We start from the raw sequence: 17,311 nt of genomic DNA on the forward strand, positions 1-17,311 counted from the left end.
TTAAGAATCCGCCTGCCATAGCAGGGGACACAGGTCGATCCCTGGTCCGGGAAGATCCCACATGCTGTGGAGCAACTAAGCCTGTGCACCACAACTACTGAGCTTGCGCTCTAGAGCCCGCAAGCCATAACTACTGAGCCCACGTGCCACAACTACTGAAGCCCTTGCGCCTGGACCCCATGCTCCACAACAAGAGAAGCCACCGCAACAAGAAGCCCGTGCACCGCAACAAAGAGTAGCCCCCGCTTGCCGCAACTAGAGAAAGCCAGCGGGCAGCAACGAAGACCCGACGCAGCGGAAAATAAATAAGTAAATTTATATAAATAAATAAATAAAGGAAAACTTGGCTCAAGAAATTTATATAAATAAATAAATAAAGGAAAACTTGGCTCAAACAAATGCAGGGACTTCCCTGATGGTCCAGTGGTTAAGACTCCGTGCTTCCACTACAGGAAGCGCGGGTTTGATCCCTGGTCAGGGAACTAAGATCCCGCATGCCATGAGGCACCACCAAAAAAACAAAAAAGGCAAATGCAAAATCAGAAAAATTATAAAGGATAGGATGATGTGGAGAATGGCTGTGACAGATACGGAAGTATTTCCCAAGAAATATACATACACCAAATGTCCTTAAATATAACCAGAACTAAATGCAAAATGATATATAAATATCAATCCAAAAGGTGTTAATAATTTTAAATAAAATTTGACAAGTGGACTGTCCTACACCAATGAGCCAAAGATATACCAGCAAAGCCTGAAGACACTGAGGAGGGAGAGCCTGGTATGAATGATAGAAATTCAGGTCGTGGCTGATGAGCAGATCAGTTCAAACATCATGCCTGTAATAAGTTAGCACTGAGAACAGGCCCTGCGCTCATCACTATGTTAAGCACCTAGAACAAGGCACTAGAAAAGCAACGGTCTAATAGAAGCGCTGTACATGGAAATGAACAATGAAAATGCAGTGGAACAAGAATGTTACAGAAATATGCACACAACGCTGGGCAGCCAGGAGGTCTGGGCCAGAGGGGGCCAGAGGGGAGGGGAGCCCACTATGCCGCCTCACAGAGGGTCACCTGAGCCAAGGACTTACATCAGCACACAGAGACGCAAGTGACAAATGTGAATGAACAAAAATTACACAGTTCACATATGATGTGGTAAAGGACTTCACCTCATATGTCAAATAAGCATTATCCTTTAAAGATCATGGAAACCATCAACCAAAATGATCACAGATGCCAATCCGAAAGGTGTAACCGAGTTTTGATGGAATTAGGTAAGGGCTGTCTGACATTCGAAGTACAAAACACAGGCCAGGTTTAGAGCCATGAGAAGGGAGCAGGTGCTGGGGTGACTGAATGGGAGGGTGGGAGTTGGGAAAGAGCATTTGCACTTGCAAAGGTCTAAGAGGGAAAAGGCTACGATGCACTTAGGGGACCTCAGCAGATGCATGCCGCTATAGGGCTGCACGGGGAGGCGACAGGAGGTGTCCCAACAGGCTGAAAAGATGGGAGAGAGTTGGGACCTGGGCCTGAAAGGACTCTTATACGGCACTAGGAAGTCTTGTGTTGTCCTCTGGGCAATGGAAAGCCACTACAGGCTTTTACGAAGAGGAGGAACACAAGGTCTCTGTCTTAGAAAGATCTTTCTGGCAGCCACATGGAGACTGGGAATACACAGAGGACCAGGAAGCTATGAGGAGAGACAGTGAGTGACAATGTGTTGGTGACAGTGGGATGAAGAAGAAGGGAATAATTCAAGATAGATTTAGGAGGCAGAAAATCAGTATAATTTCTTAACTGACTGGTATAGGAGTTAAAGATAACCAAAACTGAATGAAAGGTATTATCATTAACTAAGAGAGGAAAAGCTGGTTTGAGATGATTACAAGTAACACTCACTGACTACTAAGCCCTTTAACATATTAACTCATTAGAGCTTCACAACCCTATGAATTCTCTAATTTACAGATGAGAAAAAACTCATGCATAGAAAGGCTAAGTAAGTTCTCCAAGGTCACACAGCCAATAAAAGGCAAAGCCAAGATTTGAACCCAGACACACTCTCAACTACTACGTTATACTGTATGGGACAAGACCAATTAAATGTCCCTCATGTCTCAGGGACATCCAGGGAGTTGTGTTTAATTGGCAAGTGGAAAACAGAAACAGGGCTCAAAAGAAAAACAAGGGTTAACACGACGGATTGTAAAGCCATCAACACAGTTGATTTACTGAGAAAATGGGAGAGATAAGATGGCCTTTTAGAGTGAAGAGCCAAAATGTTAAGGCTCAGCCAGAGAGATCCAAGGACACTAGGAAGGACATTTTTCAAACGACAGTCCATAGGCTGGGTCAGTCACCACCGCACAGAGGTGCCAGCTTAAAGCCGTCTGGCCTCTCTCCTTCTTGTGAAAGCAGAGGATCCATTCAATATTTGCTGAGTGATAAATCCAGCACTTACAATAAAGGACCCCTTTACAGACGACATCAGGGAGAAGAGAAGCCCAACAAAATCGATGCTCTCAGCTCTTGGATGATTTGCATCTGTGTTTGAGCCAAGTGGCTCCTGCCTCCAGAGAAGCAGCAGCAATGCGAGCTCACCTCTCACGCAGCGCCCTCATCTCATCACCTCCCTACCCTCCAACCCCCACCGAACCCAGCCTCTGCTCTGCCAAGAGGGCAGGGCCCCGGCCACGCCACAGCAACACCGGGAGCGCCGGAGAAAGCAGGAAGGTGTCCTCTTGCAAAGACAGCCCCAGAGAACGATGGCTTCTGCAAAAATCAGCTTTTGTTTTTAATGGGCCTGTTCCATGACTCATCAGCTATCACATATGCTGCACCCTGGCTCAAGCTATAAATCAACCAGGTTCCTAGGGAGGAAGAAGGGAATGACAGCAAAAGAGAGAAGAGCAACAGAGGGAAGTGGGGAGCATGTCCTCCGTGAGCACTCAGGTACTGAGGGACTGGAAAGGGCAGATGCTGAAACAGTGGCAGAGGCAGCTCTGGGCTCCCAGCCCTGCCAAACAGGCGCAGGTCCTGGTTCCCATGGCGCTATCCTGCTGGCCGGTAAGGTTGCATCAGCATTCTCTTTCTACCACAGTTCCTGTCTTGTGGGCGGCAGCAGCAGCAAGAAAGAAGAAAAAATGTTGTTTGTACTCTAATGGCTGCTGGGTTACTGAACACTGTGCCTGGAAAGAATAAAGGGAAAGCGGAAAGAGACAGAGAAACTAACCAAGGTGGGAGCAAACTCCTTTGGGATGTATTAACTACAAAATGGACAGTCTATGGATGAAATGCCCTCATGAATAAACACTCCTCCCCAAAACTTTTTTTTTTTTGGTACTTAGAAGAATCTCAACAGAGAATGTCGGCTTTTTATCAAGTCTCTTTCTCATGGGATTTTTTTTTTTTTTTTTTTTTTTTTTGCCACACCACGTAGCATGCAGGATCTAAGTTCCCCAACCAGGGATGGTCCCCTGCAGTGGAAGTGCAGAGCCCTAATCACTGGACCACCAGGGAAGTCCCCCTCTCACCTGATTTCTGGTGAGACTTTGGGTTCACTCCTAGGTGAAAGCATGAACTGTGACCAAGAAAACAAAATGATGTACTGGGGTGGAAGTCAGGACACTGCCTTGGCTCTGACACTCGTCAGCCAAATGACTTGAGCACTTTGAAGCCTCGGTTTCTTCATTTGTGAAATGAGGAGGTCAGACTAGATGAATGTTAAGGGTCCTTCTACTCTCCTCACCTATCCTGAGGGTGTTCCGGAGCAAGGGAGCCCTTCCAGGTGCCCTTGTGCCAAGATGCTGATTGTGTCTCCAGGGACACCCAACAGTGAAAGTGGCCCCGACTCAATGGAAGAGATAAGTGAACGCACACGCACGAAGTTAGATCCATACATATGATTAAACCAATGTTAGTGGGCAGAGACCGTGTCTTATTTATCTTCACACACTCAACACCCAACACAGTCTAGGCACTTGGCTTAATAAATACCTATTGCATGCACGGGGAGGCAAAGTGTGATGTAATGAAATCTTTCAGATTTATCTGTTATGAGTTGAATTGTGTTCCCCCAAAATTCATATGTTGAAGTCCTAACTCGTAGTACTTCATAACATGACCTGATTTGGAAGAGGGTCCTTAGAGAGGGTATCAAATGAAAAAGAGGTCATTAGGGTGGGCCCTAATCCAGTGTGACTGGTGTCCCTATAATAAGATTTCTGAACAGAGACACACAGAAAAGAAAGATGACAAGAAGAGACAGAGGGAGAAGACAGCCATATACAAGCCAAGGAGAGAGGCCTGGAACAGACCCTTCCTTCAGAGCCCCCAGAAGGAGCCAGCCCTGCCAACACCTTGATCTCAGACTTCTAGGCTCCAGGACTGAGACAAGAAATTTCTGTTATTTAAGCTACACAGTCTGTGACACTTTGTTATGGCAGTCCCAGCAAACTGGTACATATCTAAAAGTAGGGAGAATTGTATAATAAGATACCCCATCATACTCATCACCCAGATCTTTCATTCCTGCATACTATCACTAAGCACCTCTAAAATAGATGGACCTTTCCTCACAATGCTGTTTCCAAACATCACAAAATTAATAATTTGAAGGCAAATTTAACTGGCAGAAGAAATACACCTTATACTAAAACACATGCTTATATAATCCTCCACTAGAGCTACTAACAATATTGAAAACAAAATCCCAATAAGCTTGAACTGTTGTGGATAAAATGCTCAGAGGATGAGCGAGACTCTTAGAGCAATTCAATTCCATAATCGGCTCTCTTATTCAACATATTATCTGAGAATAAAAGCCTCTGTTACTTTGTTAAAGTACAGAAAAGAAAGGAAGAATGCAGTCAGTATTCACACTCACTCTCTGGTAACTGAAAATGCACTTTTCAAACTAAACCCAAGAAATTTAGCAGATGTCTTGAAGTCTTTGTTTAAAAAAAAAATTAACATGTGCAGTGGCATTTTATGTTAAATTGCACGTGTTTTAAGTACTTGAAAATTGGCATGGCAGAACTCTACCTCCCTCCCCACCACCAAAAAAAGCAAAAGCATACCTTGATAAAGTATAAATCGCTGGTTAATTTTCCTAAAACTGTAGAGACTGGCGTTCCCAATACTTCAACAATTAGAGAACTTGGAATCACATGTCCTCTTCTAAAAAGTTACTTTTTGTCTAATACAAAGATGTGAAAGTCAGAATCGCCTACTTGTAAAAGTTTTTCAAAAGAGTCTTTTGAAAAGCAATTTGCTCCATCAACTTTCAAAATCAGGCATCTCTGTAAAAACCCACAATCCAGCTAATTAGTCTCAGCTGTTCGTCATATGGCCTGCAAACCAGTCAAGTGACTTTGCCCCTTTCAAGTTTTTACTAAAACCCAATCTCCTGGTCTCTCAGACAGAAGGTGGCTGTATTAACCGCCTTCCAACGCTAGAAGACTCACACTTCAACTTTTTCTTTTTCCTCCCATCAAAAAATTAGATGTTTCTTGAAAAGACATCTTTAAAGGGATTGCGTTCTCAAGGCCCTGAAGGTTTATATTAATACTGTTTCTTTACAAATACAAGGCCTGATCCAAACAAACACCACGGGAGATCAGTGTTAAGTGGCAGAAGTGACGGGACTTCCCACACCTCTCACTCCGGCCTCCAGACTCACGAGGGAAACTCTCTACCGCGCGGTCTACCCAGATATCTTGCCGGCATCTTAAATTCAACATGTCCTGCCCTCCACTTACCTCCTGTGCTCTCCTCTCCAGACCCCGCTTCAGACCCTCCTCTCCTCCTGTGTCTTGAGTAACACAGTCCGAACACACACCCAGCCAGACATCTGACTGGCCCTCAGTGGCTCCTCCCACTTCCATTAGCCACCAAGTTCTAGGGCTCCTCCCTCCTCTTGCCTTTATTCCAAGTGTTTATCATTTCTCATTGGATGGCTACAATCAACCACACGTTCGGCTTTCTGGCCCCCAACTGGGCCCCCCCACGGATCCATCCTCCACGCCTCAGCCAAAGTGATCTTTCCAAAAGGTAAGTGGGTGTCCATCACTGTCCTCTGTAAAGCCAGCCAACAGCTCCCCACCACCTCCGCAGTGGCATCCCACTCCTTAGGCCTCTGCCTTCTTTGTCATCCCTGCCTCCTGACTCCAGCCACCACAACTAGTTGTAATTCTCTAAACCAGTGATTTTCAAAGTGGGACGGCAGTCATCAGCAGCATCTGGGAAACTGTTAGAAATGCACATTCGTGGGTCCACCCCAGGCCTATGGGATCAGAAATTCTAAGGATGGGGGTGGCCAACAAGCCCTTCAGGTGATTCTGATACACTCCCCAGAGGGCACCTGCTCTAAACTCACCTAGAGACTTAGTCCTTCGGCTCCTTCTTCTGCCAGTAATGCTGCATTAGATGCCCCTTCTCTGTGCTCACTCTTCCTAGAACAGGTTAACCCTGGATGGTAATTATCCAATTTATTTCTTGCTGGTTGGTGAATATCTTTTTTTTTTTTTTCTTGGCCGTGCTGCGCGGCCTGTGGGGTCTTAGTTCCCCAACCAGGGATCAAACCCGTGCTCCCCCGCAGTGGAAGCACGGAGTCTTAACCACTGGGCCGCCAGGGAAGTCCCTGAATATCTTGAAGACAGGAATTGTGTCTTATCTGACTCACCCGTCCCACAAATCACTAGCTGAAGACAAGCCTGTCACTGGGATAGATGCTGGGCATAAAACGAATCACTCTATCCTTTGCCTCTAGGGGAAGCCACCCGCTCACTTTGACCACTCAAAGCGTGACTGAAGACTCCACCGATACAATCTACACGATCCCATCACCAACCTGAAATGTAAGCAACTGAAAAAGACTGAACATAACCAGTCTGACATCATCTGGTAAATGACACGGAATTTTTGGTTTATGTGGTTTATAAAGGAAAACTTATATACTCCTCTTTTCTCACAGCAACCTCTAGAATGTGGAGAATAATTTATTAAGGGAATGTACCAAAATGTTTAAATCCCAGATTAAAATTCATTACAGTTAGCTTATTCTAAATTACAGTAGAAGCTGAGTAAAGTTTCATGTTAGGACTTCTCAGCCTTCAGGGTTCTTAGGAATCTTAGGATTTTGTTAAAATGCTAATTCTGATTCAATAGGTCTGGGTAGGGCCCAGGATTCTGCATTTCTAAGGAGCACCCAGGTGATACCCAGGTAACAATGATGCTCCTAGTCCTAGAACGACACTTTCAGTAGCAAGTAAAACTTCAACAACCCCATTTTTCATAGAACTATAAGTCTTAGAGCAACACAACCTTTTTTTAGACCACTTTGCATTGAAAGCTTTCTCAAATGTCTCTCAGGCTTCAGGATACAGATGGCACACTAAATACATTTAGTTCTATTCCCTCCCCAAATCTCACTAGTATAACAAGGAAGAGAATTCTATTGCTTATAGACATAAACTTACAAAAACAAAGAGAACGTAAGTGGAAACAACAGGAAGAAAATGTTGGAAGCTAGAAAGTATTGAATAGATGAACAAGAGGTAATCGATTAGCAGACCCAGGAAAGCAGACTCTTTACCTGCCGTTAGAGAAAGCCAACAAGCAACTCATCACAGAATCTCCAGAAAGGCTTAGGCAGTTGGGGCCCCAAACACCTCTGAGGGAGGGGAGAGGGTAAAGTGGGGCTAAAAATGGTGGAAGTCTGTTTACACCCCCAAGTCCCACCCTTGCCAGCCTTGTGACTCCTCCAGCTCTGGCAGTAGTCGAAGGTTTATTCTCTGGAGAGAGTAAAACTCCGAGTACCAGACTCTCAGAGGGTCTCTGAGTCATACCAACTTCAGTGGAGGCAGGGGGAGGCACTGAGAAGTTGCTAAGTATGAAGACACCTCCACCCTCACCTACACACTGGACTTCCAGAAGGCAGGCATACTCCACAGGCAGGTGGGTTCAAATGGTCTTCTGGGGAGAATCTGCCCAACCCAGGAGGGACGCTGAAAGATACAAAGGAGCCCATGACATGTCAATCTAGCTAAAACTCTGTTGTACCTGTTGGGAGAAGGAGGAGATGGAAATGGTACACGTGTGTGGTAGGGGTATAGGTAGAAAAACAAGCTAAAATTCTCTTCTTCCATAGTAAAGCATCAACAGATAATGCCTCAAACTGAAAAACCGGCCATAGAAATATAAGTACGTCATTTAGAGACAGGGGATATGACAACCAGCAAGAGTCAATTCATTGCAAGAACTGAAAGCAGTTGACTCTGGGGAGCAGGAAATGAACTGGGGGCGGGGGCTCGGATGGCTTCTCCTAACAGGCCTTGTAGAACTATGCCCTGATAAAATCTTTAAAATTAATTAATACAAAATGAAATTTAATGCCCAAGCTTAAATTTTTTTTTCTTGGATGAGTCAGGCCATCACAATAAACACCTCTGACGTGTGCTACATCCTCAGGATCTAGGGCCTACACGGAAACAGGATGCTGAGGATCTGGGCCCTGGAGACAGGCTGCCTGGCTCTGAATCTCAGCTTTACCATTCACTGGCTGTGTGACCTTCAGCAAGTTACTTAACCTCTCTGTGCCTCAGTTTCCTCATCTGTGGAACCAGGATAATAACAGGATTATTTTGTAAAAATTGAATTATGTAATACCTATAAAGTGCTTAAAACAGTGTTTGGCACATAGTAAATGTTCAAAAGTAGCTATTCTTATTAAGGTATGTTTGCCCCTATAATAAAAGCCTCCTGACACTGTATTGATTTTGTCTTTTTTTAGTTTACATTTCATTCTCCCTGTCCTCACCTTCTCTGTCAGTTAGCCAGCTGTCCCTCACCACAATAATCAGTGTGCCTTTCTAGGGTCACCCCTTCCCCCGCCAATGTGCGGCTTCTAATTGACAAGGCACATGGAAACCAAATAACCAAGATTAGAATTATGTATAAAATGGAGAAAAATGGGCACCACAAAATGTTCTGACGGTCTCTCTGTGGGGCAAATCTGCACATTTCCATATACGAATCATCTATCTGACAATTCAGAACCCTTTGGGCTTACTTTCTATCAACTGTAGGTCAGTGAGCTGGGTGACACTCAGGGAAACCAACCATCCCAGTTTACCTGGGACTGCGTTTTAGCACCGAAAGTCCTGCATACCTGGAAACCCCAGTCCCAGCACTGGTTAAATTACTTAATCCTTCTGAGCCTGTTTCATCAGCTGTAAAATGAAGGATAATATTTACTTTGAAAGTCTATTGAGGATTAAGTGAGAGAATGTTCATATAATTCCTGACACATAGTAAGCTCTCAATAAATGATAGCTCTAGCTACTGGACTCAGTTACCTATTGTTATTACCAACTCTGGTATCAGTGGCAAAATAAATTATCCTTAGAAACTTAACCTGTACCTTGGTTATTTTCTTACTGGAAAAATAATTAACCTTATATACAGTGGATCCCAGGAAGCTGAAATGTTTGCTTTCATGAATTTCCTTCCACCCTTTTCCTACACAATTTGTTTCAGGGACTAAGACTTGTTAAAGAAATGTAATATTTCAACAACGTTGACTTCTCCATGCATCTTTTCTACTACAGAAGCCCTGGGGTACTTATGTTAGTACTTATGTTAGTAGTTGCTTCTAAACTTCTGGATAGAAATCAGCATTCCAACTCGCAAAGAAGGACATCAGACATGATGAAATTCTTTTTTAATTTGCATCTCACTTTTTTCCTTCATAATGGCACCAAATCATTGTCTCCTAATGGATTAACAATTCATTCACTAAATATGTCCATTCTATGCCTGAAAAATAAGGGATCTTATCGACAAACAGATGAAATGCCATTCTGACCTCAAAAGCCAAAGGAAATTGCTCACATCAGGGCAGTCCACCAACACAAGGGCGAAGTTGCTATAAGAGAAGTTGCTATAAGAAAATTTGCACGATTTGGGGTAGATAACTGAAAGGATCACAAGTTACTCAAAGCCAAGACATGGCCTGGGCACTCTAAGGCAGCAGAGAGCATGAACAACCAGGCATGTAAGAGACTTCTCTGTCCAGGCTCCCAAGCTCCCACCTCCCATGCTCATACTTCTTCTGCCAGTGCCCCCACCCAGTGCCCAAGGCCTGTGAGCAAAACACTGGCGAACCACAGAACCTCCAAGGAGCCTTGAGAGACATCTGGTCCAACTATTGAAGCAAGAGTGATTGGATCCAGAAGAGAACTCTCCAAGTATGGTCTGATGCCCACTGGCAGCAGAATCACCTGGAGCACCTGAAGAAAATCCACCCAGGCCCCTGAATGAGGATCTCTGAGAGGATGGCTAGGGAATGTGCATTTATAACAAGATTCCCAGAGGACTCCTGATTGTGCATAAAGAGGTTTGAGTGGAGACCACAGACAGCAAAGCGCACAACCATCTCTGGGCAAATAACCCAGAGGAAAGACCACGTTTAACCTCCACCAACCTCAAGACTCCAAATCTGTAAAACAGGGATAATAATACCTACCGAGCAGGATGGTTGTGAGAATTAAATGAGACAACAGGTAATAGCTTCCAGCACAGAGCCTCACATGCAGCAGGTGTTCAACAAGTATTAACCCATCCCCCCCCTTTCTTGTGTAGCAGTCTAATGAAGATTTATAACAAAAGTCCCTATTTTGAACAAACTTCACCAAGGAAAGCAGATGGCTAGCTTAAGTCCTGCATGTTAATGCGTCACCAACTAAAAGGCCGAGGCCAGCTTCTTTAACCAATGGTTGGGTTGTAAAAAGTGCCTGTGATGGTGGTTCTCAAGCTTCAGTGGGCATCAGAATTATCTGGATGGCTTGAAAATACAGACTGCTGGGCCATCTCCAGAGTTTCAGAATCAGTAGTTCTGGGCCGGGGCTGAGAATCTGCATTTCTAACAAGTTCCCAGATGGTGCCGGTGTTGCTGGTCCCAGAACCACACTTTGATCATCGCTCCACTAAAATCAGATTGTTCTGACAGTTTGTAATCAAAAAGGAAAACGATGCTACATGCATTTCCTGTTTGACACCAGACTGGTTAGTTACATGTCCATAAAGAAAAAAGTAATAAACCCACAACTTCCAAGGCTGTGCCACCTCTGTCCCTGAGACTCTTTCTCACTACATTTTTCGAAAGGCGCAGAGAAAGCTGGGAGATTTGAGTGCCATCTCCCAGCTCCCCAGGTGGGTGCCCCTCAGTGAGACAGGGGATCTCTTTGAACCTCTCAGTGTATTCACCTGGGAACAGAAGTGGGCTCAGTCACTGGTTCCCAAACCTGGCTGTGCACCATCCATCACTACAGCAGCATTTTAGATAAAACATGGATTCCCCAGCCTTAATGCCAAGAATAGCAAATTAAAATCTCCAGAGGAGAGACTGAAAAACGTGTGGTTTTGCATGTGTATGTTTTTTTAGGTTTTGATTTTTTTTTTTTTAATATTTATTTGGCTGCACCGGGTCTTAGTTGTGGCACACGGGAATCTCTGTTGCCGCGTGCAGGATCTTTAGTTGCGGCATGTGGGATCTAGTTCCCTGACCAGGGATCAAACCCAGGTCCCCTGCATTGGGAGCGCAGAGTCTTAGCCACTGGACCGCCAAGAAAGTCCCTGCGTGAGTATGTTTTAAGTAAAAGTTCCCTGTGTGATTTTCATGGGCAGCCAGTTTTGAGGAACCATTCCCATGGTGATCTTACAGGCCCCATCCAGCACTAAAGCTCTTGGACCTGTTTGATTTCTAAGTCCCTGTGTCTGAGTCTGTGCTTACCAAGTACCCTTGTCCTTTCATACTTGCTTCCCACAGAGTTTTTACCAGAGGAAGTGAGTACATTCATCTTCAAAGAAGGGAATCTAGTCTGCTTAACAGTTGCACTTTTCTCATGTATCAAACTGGCATTCCAGTTTTAGTTCAAAAAATAAAGTCCAGGACTTCCCTGGTGGAGCAGTCGTTGAGTCCTCCTGCCAATGCGGGGACACGGGTTCGAGCCCTGGTCCAGGAAGATCCCACATGCTGTGGAGCAACTAAGCCCATGCACCACAACTACTGAGCCTGTGCTCTAGAGCCCATGTGCCACAACTACTGAAGCCTGCGCGCCTAGAGCCCATACTCTGCAGCAAGAGAAGCCACCACAATGAGAAGCCCACGCACTGCAAGGAAGAGTAGTCCCCGCTCGCCACAACTAGAGAAAGCCCGCACACAGCAATGAAGACCCAACGCAGTCAACAATTAATTAATTAATTAATTTTTAAAAAAGAAACAAGTTTAAAAAATAAATAAATAAAGCTCAATGTAGGAAAAAATAGGAATTACATAGGACAATCTGTCAGGCAATCTTCTCTAACACCAACTCCCTAGTTACTCTATCATTCATTTATTACCTTAGCATCTACCATGTTCCAGGCATTACTCTAGGTGCTAAGCATAGAGAGTTCACAAAACAGAAAAAGTCCCTGCTCTCATAGACAGAACAATTCAGTAGGAAGACACAGACAGTAATAAGGGAAGATAGAGATAAAATAATTTCAAAGAGTACCAAGTCCTGTGAAGACAATAGTGTAATAATAGGGTAGAGACTGACTAGAGACTACCTTCAACAGAGTGATCAGGGATTACTCTGCTGCAACGGACCAGCCAGGTGAGGATCTAGAGAAAAGACTTATAGGCAAGTATAAAGGCTCTGAGGAAGGAAAGAACTTGGCATTTTTAAGGAACAGAAAAGAAGTAGATAAGGCTGAAAGATGGAGGCACAGGGGTGAACTGAGGTCAAGGAGGTCAACAGGGCTCAGATCACGGAGACTCTTCCAGACCAGTTAGAACATTTGGATTTTACACCAACTGCAATGGGAAGTGACTGAGGAATTTTTTTTTTTTTTTTGCGGTACGCGGGCCTCTCACTGTTGTGGCCTCTCCCGTTGCGAAGCACGGGCTCTGGACGCACAGGCTCAGCGGCCATGGCTCACAGGCTCCGCGGCACGTGGGATCTTCCCGGACCGGGGCACGAACCCGTGTCCCCTGCATCGGCAGGCGGACTCTCAACCACTGCGCCACCAGGGAAGCCCCGACTGAGGAATTTTAAACAGAAGAAGGATATGATCTGATTTACATTTTTTAAAGATCACTGGCTTTGTGTGAGGAATGGGTTGTGGGTGGCACAGACGGGACCAGAAAAGCAGCAGGGACTTCCCTGGTGGTCCAGTGGTTAAGACTCCACGCTTCCACAGCAGGGGGTGCAGGTTTGACCCCGGGCCGGGGAACTAAGATCCTACATGCTGCGTGGTGTGGCCAAAAAAAAAAAAAGAAGAAGAAGAAGAAGAAAAGCAATAGTACAGGCAAAAAAATGATGGTGGCCTTTAACTGGCAGCTGGTACACAGCCATAGCAGACAGACATTTCTGGACTGCTTTAACACAGGGGGAAATCATTAATATACTTGCTTCAATTCCTGTGATACTTCAGAAGAGTTCAAGGAAGAGACACTGCTGGTTACAATTAAGAAACATTTGCACAGGGGCATAGAAAGAACCAGCAGACCTGTCTTCTAGAACCGTCTCTTTGTCATGTGACCTTGGGGACCGTTCTGAACCTCTGAGGTGGAGGGGAGGCTGGGCCCCCTTGTCTCTAAGGTGCCTACCAGCCCTTAAATTACACGATGCCATAAGTGTAACAAGTGAGGTTGTTGCCACCTTATCTGGGTGGCAAAATGGGCTGCTGACTCAGGGTTGGGGTTTTTGCTGTTGACTTTTAATCTCTCAGAGAGGCTCTAGCTAAGCAGGAAATGGGGTGTTAATGAAGAAACTGGCCAGTCCTACTATTTCCTTGGGAAACTCTGAGGTCTGTGGCACCTCTGGCACAAGGGTACGGTGGCCAGCTGGGAATCGGTGGAGCAGACACTCCCAGGAAGCTGAGAGCTCGTCAGGCCGAGGGGCTGAGGGCCCCATCTCTGAGGAATTCAGGAACCAAGCCTTCAGTCACAGCACTCCCTGCGGCCCTTCTGGCAGCCTTCCACCTGCACTGAGTCACACGGCAGCCAGGCCCTGCCACCCGGCTCTCACTTCCTACTGGCAGGCTCTCCCCACACCATCCACTCCCCTCAAATGGTCCACCTGGCACCTTGGTGAGGACCTCACTCCATGATCCCTGAGGGCAGGGTTCTCAGTCCCAACTGCCCACCAGCATCCCTGGTGGGGATTAAAAACTATGTACACATATAGATGCCTGGGTCCTACTTCACATTTAATGACTTAGAATTGGGGTGAGGGAGAGGTTAGAAAGGCAAGAGTGGTGGAGTTAGGCTTAGTTAACTTTACATGATGGAGAGAATGTGGAACTCAGGAAACCGCATACCAGAGAGGTTCAACGATGTGTCTAACGCAGGGTTTCTCAGCCTTGGCCCTACTGACATGGTGGGCAGGACTGACCCTTTGCCATGAGGGGCTGTCCTGTGCATTGTGGGATGTTTAGAGGCGCCCCTGGTCTCTAAATGCCAGCAATAGCTCCCCAGGTGTGACAACCAGACGTGTCTCTAGACATTGCCCAGTGCCCTCTGCGGGAGGAGCGAGTCGGAACCAGCCCAATTGAGAACGCTGGTGTAATATCACTTAGTTAATTATTGGCAGTGTTAGAAGCTAAAAACCAATCCACTAATTCCTGCCTGTGTTGGTTCCTCCACATTCCAGCAGGAGCTGTGGAACACAGGGATGAGTCACTCCCTGAAGAAGTACCACAACCCACTTCACGGCCCTCTGTGCCTAAGCAGAGTGGGGGCAATGGAGAACTGACCTTGTCTCTGATGAAGGAAGCCCAGCCTGGAACAGCCAGCAGCTTGTTTGGCCACATTTGGTCTCCAGTATCTGACTAGAAGGACGATACCTTATCTTTTCAAGGGCTGCTAGACCTTTTTACTCATGCCTGGGGTTGCTCCCTTGCAGTGGTGAGATTCATTACGAAAATGATTCACACACTGCAGGAAACAAAGAAATCCCGACCACAACCATGGATTATATTTTAAAATTCTCAGGTGTATGTCTCATTCCTTCCTTCCCGTATTAGGGCTAGTACAGCAAGAATTTAAACAATACCTTACCATAAGTTTTATTAGCTGACTGAGACCCTGTCTTTGTTGCCAATGATACACATATACAGGAGATAAGTAACCAGCCATACTCAGATAAGACTTGACCAGCTGCCCATGAGGTGGGATCAGAGCAAGATAGATGAGCAGCAGTTAGTTAAGAACGAACAGATTTTTCAGTCTCTTGGCAACCGATTTTATTGTTATGCTTTGACCTGGCAGCTGGTAAGACTTTATATGAATTAATCAACAAAGCTATGAAAAAACAGGATTAGTGGCTCTGAAACATGGTATTCTCGTGAGAGTCAGAGGAAGCATATTCGTTTTCAAGACTGCTTTCTCAAATAAGTACAAATAACTTTTAAACAGTAAGAAAATAACCCAGTGTTTTAAAAGGACACATCTCTAAACAGGAAGTCACATATACCTATCTACTGCATTGGTCCTTACCATGTAGCTTCCATATTTATTCTACCAAAATACAAAAGGATACGGAGTATCAAAGGAATAGGCCACACAAAGCAAGTGACTTACAGTGAGACAGTACTTGGTGGCTGTGGAATTGTTCTCAGCAAGTCCTCCTAAATCAAAGCATCTTACAATGAACACTCAAAGGTAACAAAAATATTAGCCAGACCTTAAAAGGAATAAAAACACATGGAAAGACAGGCTTTCTGGCTTTCTGGCATCACCACAGAAATACAACCTATGGTGGCTCTAAACAGTCCTATGGTTCTCAGAGAAAAGACAAGGGTATCCATGAGGATGGCTTTGCCTGCCACATAACGGATCTAGGGACTGGAAGGACAGCAGGAGAATGGAGCGATCATGGGAGGGTGGCAAAAGAAGTGATTAAAGGTCAGCACGAAAACATAAGCAACTTACACATGATCTCTTAAGGGAAGACATTATGTAGCAGACCAACCACTGGGCCCAGAGTTCCGGTTCTGGCTCTGCTACTAACTGTGTGACCTTAGAAAACGACTTAACATCTCTGGATAAAAATTTCCTTAACTACCAAACACTAGAGTAAGATAATCTTCTACTTCCTTCTAGTTCTAATACTCCTTGAGTTTACAAGGCCCCTCCTTCCTTAAGAGGGACACATGTGCAATCACCAAAGTGAGCCATAGCTCAGACGTTCTTTGGACATTATCATGATCAATGCATTCCCTGGGCATAAACCTAGGTTTACCAAACCAGGGTTACCAGATTAGATTCAAGACACCAGTTGATTTTGCCTTTCATAAAAACAACTAGGGCTTCCCTGGTGGCGCAGTGGTTGAGAATCGGCCTGCCAATGCAGGGGACATGGGTTCGAGCCCTGGTCTGGGAAGATCCCACATGCCATGGAGCAACTGAGCCCGTGAGCCACAACTACTGAGCCTGCGCGTCTGGAGCCTGTGCTCCGCAACAAGAGGCCGTGATAGTGAGAGGCCCACGCACCGCGATGAAGAGTGGCCCCCGCTCGCCGCAACTAGAGAAAGCCCATGCACAGAAACGAAGACCCAACTCAGCCAAAAATAAATAAATAAATAAATAAATAAACAACTAATTTTTTTAGCATAAGTACATCCCAAATATTGCATGGGACATACTTATAGTAAAATATTAGTTGTTGGTCTTCCAAAATGCAAATTTCTTTTTTTTTTTCCAATTTGCTAAATCTGGCACCCTACCTCTGACCCCACGTTAAAAGTTCAATTTCAAAACGCAAAAGTCTGATTTCACATTTGTGGGTGGTGCCAAGTGTGGCTGAGGCACCAAATGGGAGGCCTTCTCATGGGTAACATACACAGAGGCAAAAAACAAAACAAAAACAGGCAAGGAAGAATAACTTTCAACATTTCTTTTGAGTAAGTGAGGCATCAAGTTTTCTTTAACAGTGAGTGAAATATGAGTGTTAGTAGACCTCAATCATACAAGAAAAACAATGTGGTGTACTGCACAACCAGACAGGAGGCCAAAACCAGCTGGATGCTCACAGCTCCACACCTCTCACCCTCTGGACATAAAGTTAATTACAAGCCCTTTATCTCTTCCTCCAACTCAGTGCTCATGTCTGCTCCCAAGATAATCAGCTTAAGGGAAACCAGACCATAAACTGGAACTTCCTGACCAAGAGGCAGAGGAATAAATATGATCCAAGCAAAACCTGCACACAGTATAAAAAGCGAAGGCAGTGAAAGGGAAAAATTCCTCTCTTCAG

At 45.1% G+C, this 17,311-nt stretch overlaps 1 protein-coding gene across 2 annotated transcripts in view; it reads right to left on the minus strand.

Moving 5' to 3' along the window:
* The window catches only part of RAB27A (RAB27A, member RAS oncogene family), a 74,116-nt gene that overhangs the window by 52,512 nt on the left and 4,293 nt on the right, over nt 1-17,311 (minus strand). The window lies entirely within an intron of this gene.

The sequence above is a fragment of the Lagenorhynchus albirostris genome, chromosome 1, assembly GCF_949774975.1.
Source record: "Lagenorhynchus albirostris chromosome 1, mLagAlb1.1, whole genome shotgun sequence".
NCBI classification, from domain to species: Eukaryota; Metazoa; Chordata; class Mammalia; order Artiodactyla; family Delphinidae; genus Lagenorhynchus; species Lagenorhynchus albirostris.